Genomic DNA, 10915 nt, shown 5'->3' on the forward strand with positions numbered 1-10915 from the left:
AGTTCTAAGGCTGGGAAGTCCAATATCAAGGCACTAGCACACTCAGTGTTTGGTGAGGGCTTGCTCTGTACTTCAAAGATGGCACCTATTATTGCATCCTCACATGGCATCAGCAGAGAATGCTATGAACTCACATGGCAGGAAGGGCCAGGAAACTGTTTTTAAGTTTCTTTTATAAGGGGACTAATCCCATTCATGAATGTGGAGACCTCATTACTTAATTATTTCCAAATAGGCTCCACCTCTTAATACCACCACAACAAGAACTAGGTTTTAACGTAAATTTTGGAAGAATTAGACCTAAGCAATATGTATAAGTATATATGTATGTGCAGTAAAGAGTTAACTTGGACTTGGGCTATTCAAATCCTGTGCATTCCAACCGTCTTCAAGGCTGACCTTCACTGGCTCCTAAGAAATAACCCATAAGGTCTTGGAATATCCTACCTAATAAACATGTTATTTTATACCTGAGCCTTGGGCCATACCGGAAGTGTTTCTGCTAACAATGTGATGTATGGTGAATGCCTGTTTTTGTTCACCTGGGACCTAGGACCATTTTCTGTCAGTTTGACCTCTGCGAGGGACTAGAGACTGAGTAGCTAAGGTCAGTCACAACAGCACCTCATGCCTACATGACTGATCCCCAAGACTGATCCCAAAAATGCTGGAGTGAGTTTTTCTGGTTGGCCACACATGCTGTCACAACTTGTTACTGAGAGAATGAAGCACTGTCTGCTGTTACTACAACTTCACTTGAAGAAGATATCTGAAACCATGTGCTTATCCCTAGATTTCACCCTCTGTGTGTTTTTCCTTTGCTGATTTTAATCTGTATCTTTTCTGCTGTAATAATCTGCAACCATGGGTATAACCGCTTTCTGAGTTCTGTGAAACCTTCCAGTGAAGCATCAAATCTAAGGATGGTCTTGGGGACCCCCAGTACAACATATATGGGTATATGTGATTCACTGGTTGTCAAACTCAAAACCTTGATAACCACTGACCTCAGTTCATCCTCCTTTATTTCCACCTCCAGCATACCCCAACTCTACCCTGCCTCACCCACATCCCTATCTCCTGCCTCCTTTTCTCCATTTATAAATGAGGAAACATAGGCCCGGGGAGGTGAAGTAATTTTCAATATAATATAATATTTAACATTCTGTAATATAATTGTCTTGTCATCACAAAAATCCCAGAGGTAGGAACTAAAATCTTTATTTATAAGTGAGAACTCCGAAGGCTTGAGAAAGATACTTGTCAGAGGTCATCAGCTAGTTAAGGTATGGAGTTGGGATTTAAGTCCAGATATTCTGACTCTAGACCCCAGCTCCTAACCTCTGTATTCTAGTGTCTCAATGAATTAAGGAATTAATGAATTAATCACTGCTATTAACCCTATCAAACCTTCTATTCACTTTCTTGGGGTTACTAGCACACATTGTCTACAATGAAGCAGCCATTCATCATTAATGACTTAGACCAAAGAATACTGACTTACATAGCAGAGCCAATGCACTCAGCCATATAGGTAGTTTGTGCCATTTGGCGTGTGTGCTCTATGAGTGGCACCTCCTAGAGGTATTCAGTGCAGTGGCCTAACACTAAGCCTAATTGCTGGACAGTTAGGCAATCAGAGAAGTAAAAAGCCTAATTCAGGAGGAATACAAGGTTTATAATTGGGACTATTCATCTATCTGCAAAAAAGATTCCCTTTGAAGTACAATGATCACATGCTTATGTTCTTAGTTTGCTAAGAAATTCAGGATACAAGGATGGATCAGATACTTTTTCTGCACTTATATTTCTTAATATTTAATTAAGGAGAGAGGCCAGTGGTTCACTCACAAATTATAATTTGAAGAACTCACTACAAAGACTGAAATTCACCAGGTCATCATTTTTTTTTTCTTACAACAATGCAGTTAACTCATCACCACATAATGAGAAGTAGAATAACTAGGCAGAATAATTAAGAACACAGATCAGAGAGCTTGAATCCCAGCTTCATTGCCAGAAGTTTTGTGAATCTGGCCATGTTACTCAACCTCTCAATGCCTACATTTCTTCATATGTAAAATGTGAATGATAACAATGGTATCTATCTTCTCTGGGTATTAGGAGCTCAAAATGAACTAATATTTGCAAATATTTAGCACAAGGTCTAGCACATGGCAAATGCTGCATAAGTATATATTAAGTAAGTATTCTGCTTAGAGATAACTTCAAATCCTTTTTTCATTCTCACTGATTTATCATTTCTAACATGTCTCATACATTTAGAAGACTTTAGTTAGTTTATGTTGCCTGGTCACATTTAAGGATAAGATGAAAGAAAAATAGAGGAGTGGAAATAATCTATATTAATATCATTGCTTTTCCTTGCCATCAGTAGATTGAAAATCTACCAGGATGCACAGTTTCTCGTTCTGGGAAACTGTTAAACACACTGGAATTATTTCGTATCACAGAAACAAACACACACAAACATTTTATGAACTCTTAACCAGCAGGTGAGGAAACTAAAGCCAAGCTTAAAGTCTCGATGAAAAAAGACACAAATTACAATCCAAATTTGCCCTTAACTAAAATGAATGACTTCAGAAAAAACTGGAAATTTCAGGGGCTCCCAAACAAAACAAATTCAAAGTTTTGGTTTACCTCATAATTGCCTTTGCAGTCCAAGCAGACTGACAGAATGAATCAAACTTCTAAGATGTGGTGACATTTAGTTATCCTACTTAGATAGGTACAAATATTTTTAGAAATTTGCCTGGAGTCTAACAGGAAAAAGTATTGGAACAAAAGAAAGATTTCTATATTTGCTGCATTGTCCATATACTAACTCAATAACAAAAGAAAGAATCAAGGAATACAACAATTAATGTACCCACCTCTGAAGTATTTAAAGGAGTAATTGACCTTTCACAGGCTGAGGTAGTTACATACATTTTATTCTATAATTATTTACTTTGGAAATAACAGAGTAGCTATTTAACTTCCTTTTTCTTTCCTTTTACCCCATTCCTTTTCTGCCAAAGGAAGCAGGATCTTAACAATTCATTGGCAACAATCAAACTTAATCATAATCACCTCTCACCTACAAGAGGGATCAAAAGTTAAATCTGCATATTTTATTTCCATCATGACTTTCTCTCTATTTTAAAATTATCTCGTTCAAATGTATCCAAATAACAACCTTCACTAATTTTGCTTGAAGATACTAGAAAATGCTATGGCAAACTGTCCAAAATAACTTCCTAGAAATTCTGAGTAAATTGGACTACTTTAATTTTACAATACCTATTAAAAATACAAGAATAAGAAAAAGCAATTAAAATTACCTTCCTTCAGGTATGCCTGGGTCTTGGATAAACTGAAAGCTGAGTGTGAGTATGGTATCACCGCTGATGTCTCCCTGTGCAAATTTGAGACCAGCAAGTATTACGTGACTGTCATTGATGCCCTAGGACATGAAGACTTCATCAAAAACATGATTACAGGGACATCTCAGGCTGACTGTGCTGTCCTGATTGTTGCTGCTGGTGTTGGTCAAGGCAACGTTGCTGGTGACCGCAAAAACGACCCAACAATGGAAGCAGCTGACTTCACTGCTCAGGTGATTATCCTGAACCATCCAGGCCAAATCAGTGCTGGCTATGCTCCTGTACTGGATTGCCACATGGCTCAAATTGCATGCAAGTTTGCTGAGCTGAAGGAAAAGATTGATAGCACTTCTGGTAAAAAGCTGGAAGATGGCCCTACTTTCTTGAAGTCTTGTGATGCTGCCATCGTTGATATGATTCCTGGCAAGCCCATGTGTATTGAGAGCTTCTCAGTCTACCCACCTCTGGGTCGCTTTGCTGTTTGTGATATGAGACAGACAGTTGCTGTGGGTATCATCAAAGCAATGGAGCTGGCAAGGTCACCACGTCTGCCCAGAAAGCTCAGAAGGCTAAATGAATATTGTCCCTAATACCTGTCACTCTAGTCTTAATCAGTGGTGGAAGAACAGTCTCAGAACTGTTTGTTTCAATTGGCCATTTAAGTTTAATAGTAAATGACTGGTTAATGATAACAATGCATCATAAAACCTTCAGAAGGAAAGGAGAATGTTTTGTGGACCACTTTGGTTTTTGTTGTTCTTTTCTTTATCTTTTCTTTTTTTTTTTTTTAATGTGTGTGGCCATTTTAAGTGATTAGTTTTTAAAATCAGTACTTTTTAATGAAAAAAACTTGACCAAAAATCTGTCATTTTGAGACCCATTAAAATGAAGTTTACTAAGAAGTGTGTGTGTGTGTATATGTGTGTATATATATATATATATATATTTAAGAAGTAATATATATTTAAGAAGTGTATATATATATATATTTAAGAAGTAATAGTAATCTCACCTAAGCTCTCCCCAAGAATAGGAAATAGTAAACACTTCCCAACTAGGTGAAATTTGGTGAGAAAGAATGATGTGAGTAGATTTTTAAAGTAGTTTGGGGGAGTACACACCATAAACTTTAGAAACAAATACAATTTTATAACTCTTCTGATTGTCAACTCTAAAGCCCAAAAAAAGTTGCTTCTTGGTGTAACTAAATTTTTACTAATAGAATAAAGAAATTCATGTATACAGTATTTGTTGAATACCTCTCTTCTCCCTTCTTTTTAACTTCTCCCCGACAGTGGCTGTCCCTCTGTGTATTAACATGCACAATTGCCTTCCTTCCTCAAAACTCTCCCTTAGCACCGTCATTTCCTCTGCCATCTGCTCCCTACCTTAGCCATCCAGACTTGAAAAATTAACCGGATCTTTTGTCTCTAATTTTTCACTTCCCATTTTCTCCTTTAGCTTCAGCAATCTGATTTCGATAATTCTACTCAAAATGCATTCAGAAAAATCACAAATGAACCCCAAATTGCCAAATGCAATGTGAGCTTCTTAGTCTTTGTTTTACTGGACCTTTCTGCTGCACTTAACACTGTTAATGAGGAACTGCTTTTTGAAACTTTACTCCATTGACAATTTAAATAATAATATCTCTGGCTCTCTAATCATTATATTTCTGCTTCTTTGGATCCTTCCTCCTTTGATTACTTTATATCTTTCCTTCAGGGGCCCAAGAGATGTGAAGACTATGAGTACAGTTTCAAAAAGTAAACAGCCTTTCAGAAAAATTTAAGGAAGGCAAGTTTACTAGTTATATAAATGAAGTAGAATTGCATGAATATATTTCTAAATAGGTGCTCTATTCAACTTTTTAACATATGCAATATTTTTATTTAGCAAATTAATTTACGTATTTATAATTGCTCTGTTAAAGCTTTGAAGAAACATTTTATTAAATTGATTAAATATTGCCTCCCATTTTGTGTGAATTTATTATGAAAAATGTAAATAGTCTGGAAATAATATTTAATGCATGCTATCTGAAATTCTGATTTAATTAATTTGTCTGAATCTAAATTAATTAGAATTGCAACCAACTCTACCTTTCACTGATTAAAATATTTTAAATTCATCACGATAAGTTGTATTACTATCCTTAAAATAAGTAACAATATTCAGAAGAAAAAATAGCTACACATTTAAACTTCTGTCTTGCTCATCTTTTGAAACTGTAGGGATGACCCTTTCTTGCTTTCAAGACAATCAGAATTTTCAGCCTTCAGAATATAAGTGACAAGGTTGATAAGACAAGACATATATTACTTTCTATGAAACCTTTAGAAGGCAAACCAGTTATTCACCAGCACAGCTCCATACGCAGTACAGAGACTGAGATAAAGTCTTCCTAGAAGTACTTCACAGTTGGCCCTTTCCACAAGTGAAATAAGAACATAATTGTAATCTCCACCTAATAGCCTGAAGCCTTTCCCTGGTAGTCAGTTTAAACTGAATTAAACTACACATGAATATACAAGTCAACAATTAAAGGGAGACTGCAAAATATGTGCCAAAAGAGTCCTGACTGAGATGCTAGAAAATTATGATTTTTCTAAGTACCAGAAAGTATTTATATTAACTTGTCCTTTTGCAAGAGAAAAAAAAATAGTTGAGAAGTAGTTTTATCAAACACTTTTTTGAATCAGAAAAGCAAGTGCTATTTACCTCGCTGTAACTGCGAGTACAGTTTAAAATCTAAATGTGTCCTCAAAATAAGGAACACACAAAAATAATCATCTATGAACTTAATGTATATGATTCTGATAAATTCTCTGAAAGCAGTATCTCAAGCTGGGCAATTTTACAAAATGGTAAAATATATGTTGAATTCACCCAAACCAATAATTTCAGCTATTTGTCTACAAATTACAATCTCACATTGGCAGTTGCTCACTCATCTAATAAATTATAGCCTTCTGATTAACGATCTAGTCCACAAAATCAGAGAAAACCATAGACCAAAATTTAGGATGTTTTTTCTCAATTTTTAAATCTTTCTTAAAACAGTTTTAAAATATTGTCTAACAAAAAAAATCCTTATTCTTTAGTTTGACTTTAATTATCATACAATCTTTCAGTGAGTAAATGTAAATCATTAAAAAGTGGAAATTTTCTAAGTAGGAAAAAAATCAATGAGAAGGAACTTGTGTAGAAAAATTATTCTACTTGGAAAGGTATAGCTAAGGTTTTTAAATAAATTTTCATGTTTTAAAGAACATGAACTTTTTAAGTTGAAACAGAGTCTGCACCTCCTTCATTGTATTTCAGTTTTGGGTAAAATTTCTTCACCAAACGTGAGGCTATTCTCACAAAGAATTCTCTTTTCCTACATAAAATGCCCAGCTGCCCTTTGGGTCGCTGTGGAAAAAGGGTGTGTCTAAAGCAAATATGTGCATCGGCATGTAACCCAATCCTAAGAAGGAACTCATTAATTTCATTTTAGATGAGTCTTCTTAAGGTGGAACATGTCTTCATAAAGTGAAGCACATTGTAAAAATGCTGGAAGGGTCTTCATACTCATGGTACAAAGACTGAATAAAGGATACCATAATGGTGCCTAATATATTTGAGATAAATTCGAGCATTTACAAGAGGTGTTTAGATGTCTGTTTCCCATTAACGACAGAACAAAGGAGCTACTGCCTATGTCCCCCACCCACCTCAGTTTGCCCCTGTCAATCTTAACTGCAGCAGACTTTTCCCTTAGCTGACACGAACAGAAGTGCTCTGCCATATCATATGACAGTAGCTTTTGGGACTGACTTTTTGAAAATCTAGCAGAACCAGAAAAAGATGAACAAGGCAAGAACAAATATTGAATCAGAGTATGATTTTTGCTAACTCTAGCCTTGATTTACTTCCATCCCAGGTTTCTTGTCTGGCCCTTACCAGAGCAGAGAGTGGTCTAAATTTATCTAGGGTTGCCTTTTATACCCTGTCAACTCTCACACTCTCCTCTTGATCTAACTCTTTGGTCATAGTACCACAACCGCCTTCAAGGCAAATCCCTGTTTCCTATTAAAATCTACTTTCTCAGTTCTCAACCTCCAACAACCTCTGCTTCTTCCAAAATGGCTGAATTGAAGTAACAACTGTAATGAATTAATACATCCTAATGGAGATGGATGGGGAACCCTAAAACCATTCCCTGTTGCCCAATAAATTTAATACATTTTAGCAATAATCTGGAATAGTGAAAGATAATATTTCTGGCCCCAAAAAGGAAGACATTTAGAGATTAGATGAAACCTAAATATCCTTCCCTCCTTTTTTCCACTTGTGATATGACTTATATATTTTTTGTTGACTCCTCAGATAGGCACGCTGCCATAAAAAAAGTCAGGTATCAGAGTTTGCGACCCTCTCTGCAACTTACTAGGTGTATTTCCTAGGACAAGTCATTTAATCTTCCTAAGTTTTATGCCCACCAATTGTAAATAGAGTTCATAAAATATCTAACTCATAGAGTCATTGCATGAATCACACTGACTTTTCATGAATATGAAAAGCAACAAAAAAGTTTAAAATTCCCCATTTGTTATTTAGTCTTACCACAAATCCCACCACTTCTATTATCTGACCTTAACTTACTAGTCATGATGATACTTTTTTCTAGTTTTAATCAGTGAACAGATTCTTTACTACCACATTTTAAAATTTATCACAGCTTTAACTATATACAATTGATAACTTTTTCCTAATGAACCAGATGTTATACTTTCTTTATAATAAATTACCAAGCAAGAGTAACTAAAAGCAAGACCCTGGCATGTGGCCAAGCTGTCATCATCAAAGCTGGGTTTTGCTTGTGTGAAGAGAAGACTGTTGAATTTCAGATGGTTCAAGAGCAGAAATATATTGTCCATATGCCAAGCAGGCAGCAAAGAAATAAACACGTAGTGATATAACTGCAACCTTTTGGCATAGCTGTGGGAAACAAGGAAGAAGTGAAATAAATCCACCAATTCCCAGAAATGCCATCACAAAAAAAAGGAGGTTAACACTAAAGAAAGGGTCAGAAAGTCTTGAAATAGAAAAATAGAATCACTAGGAGTGACAAAATTTCCAAGTAGTCATAGTGGTCCATGGTTAATGTTGACTTGAGCTACTATGGAAAGACCAATGGTGGCAAGTTGACTTATACAGCAAGATTTACTGATAAAGTATAATCACATATTTTATTTTAAAGCCTCCAAGAATCTTTTTATCTGAATGATAACTTCTTTGGCAATAAGAAAGTAAAATGGCTGAGTACCTCAAAACCACATGGTCCTAGAAAAACCTAAACTAGATTTCTTACAACCATTGTTCTTGTTGCTAAAAAAGACAAAGAGGACTTTATCTCTTTGAAATGGTTCACTTCTTTGGAACACATTCTTCACATTAATTTAAACATTGCAACCATGCTATATGTTGGCTTCCGTCTTTTCAAAAAATCTATTGTTAGAAAAATATTATTCCATTCAAATAATAGATGAAAAATAGTAAATATAGATGAAAAATAGTAAAAATAGATGAAAATTTATTTCTGAAACAAGGTCTCCTTCATCCTTCCTTTTTTTCATGATAAAATGACTTACCTTGAAGGGTCATGAACTCTTTTTTTTTTTTTTTTAATTTATAAACAACAGAAATTTATTGTTCACAGTTCCTGGAGGCTGGGAAGTCTAAGATCAAGGTTTCAGCAGATTCAGTGTACGAGATAGTGCCTTATATGGGTTCTCAAAAGGCAGAAGGGGCAAACAAGCTCCCTCAGGCCTTTGTTACAATAGTACGAATTCATGAGAGTGGAGCCCTCATGCCCTGTCACCTCCTAAAGGCCCCACCTCTTAATATCATTACCCTGGAGGTTAAGTTTCAACATGTGAATTTGGGAGACCCAGACATTCAGATCATAGCAGGCCTCATCATCTGTGATAAGTTCTTATTTTATTATTTTTAATTGACAAACAATAATCATATATATTTGTGGGATGCACTATTATATTTCAACACATATATACATTGTAGAATGATCGAACCAGGCCAGTTAGCATATCGATCACCTCAAATATTTACCACTTCTCGGAAGTGAAAACATTTAAAATCCTCTCATTTACATGAACTTTTTATAAAATCACTCATACTGACTCATGTCATTGTCTCTGACATATTATCTTTCTGAAAACATGCTGCAAATAGTAATACACTGGCAACATTGCTTTGACTATGAGGGATCATTTAAACGATTTTTAAAAGAATATAAAGTATGGGTTTGTATTCATTAAAAATGTATATATGTGGGGGAGTTCTTATAGACTTTGTATAAATATGAGCTTGTTTAAATAATGTAAATGGTATTTTTATGATGTATTTTATTCAATACTTTAATATTAAAAATTATTTGTTTCATTTTCTTTTTATTTTAGACTTCAGGTGGAATTTTCTTTCAACTAAGGTCCAAGGATCTCTTCCGCATTTATTTCTTCTCTTTGAGCTGTGAATAGTGTTATACTTATTACAGAAAATAGTCATGTTCCTTCACTGCAGAATTTCAGATTAATGGTCCAGGATTCCACTAAAAAACTAGTAGTTTATTTTAAAAAGTTATTTTCTCTCAATAAGTAAAAAGTACATTTCTTCAAATCTTCAAAATGAATTTAAAGATGTTTTAGGAAAAGAATGAAGCTGACCCAGGGGATAGGAAAAAGTAGAACATCTGTGAGAATGACAGTTGACAGTTTTTTTTTTTTTTTAAGAACAGGATTAAGAATGAAGAAAATCAATAATTATATCAATAGAATGAATATGTATTATTTAAGAATTCTCAGAATTTTAGAACAATACAAATGTGGCCAGATAAAAAGTTTGTTATTAGATGTTTGTTCTTTTATAAGGTAAACATTAAAATAGATATCTAAGGTTAAAAAAAGAAAAAAATGCAGTTTACAGGTATAGTATGCATTGGTAAAGAAAATATAGCATATTTGAGATACATCTTACCTTTATGATATTGATATAAAACACAATTACCACTAGTCCCCAACAAAGACCATAGTTTCACTGTCAAGAAAATGTAGCAGAATCAGTCAGATGCAGGAATTTCAAAGCCAATTTTTAAGAACAAGACATTTTAACAGTAGTTGTTATTTCACAATGATGACAGTATAAGTAACTTGTTTCTCTTCTTGTTTTTACAAGTGTTCTCTAAAGTTTTTATGTGATTTTTTCATAATGTATATGTGTGTGTATATATATGTGTGTGTTATATATGTATGTGTGCATGTAGGTGTAAGTCTAAAAGTATAAATTTTCCTGTTCATATATGATTTACTTTTAAAAAATCAGTTTTCTATCTAAACTTTTTTGAAATCTAAATTTGAGGGCTCACATAGCATTTTTCTGCAGTTATCAGCTATACTAGCTTTAAATTTGGAAATGAAAGAACTATGAAATGTCAGAGCTTTTATTCTACTTAGAAGCCAGCAAAT

At 34.4% G+C, this 10915-nt stretch overlaps 1 pseudogene across 1 annotated transcript; it reads left to right on the plus strand.

Annotated features, from left to right (window-relative positions):
* The first annotated feature begins 2415 nt into the window (after positions 1–2415).
* On the plus strand, positions 2416–4139 carry LOC105553505 (annotated as a pseudogene). Its single transcript, XR_001008161.1, has 2 exons — positions 2416–2516; positions 3358–4139. The product of XR_001008161.1 is annotated as an elongation factor 1-alpha pseudogene (transcript).
* Positions 4140–10915: the final 6776 nt, after the last annotated feature.

Source organism: Mandrillus leucophaeus, unplaced genomic scaffold, assembly GCF_000951045.1.
Source record: "Mandrillus leucophaeus isolate KB7577 unplaced genomic scaffold, Mleu.le_1.0 Scaffold1167, whole genome shotgun sequence".
NCBI classification, from domain to species: Eukaryota; Metazoa; Chordata; class Mammalia; order Primates; family Cercopithecidae; genus Mandrillus; species Mandrillus leucophaeus.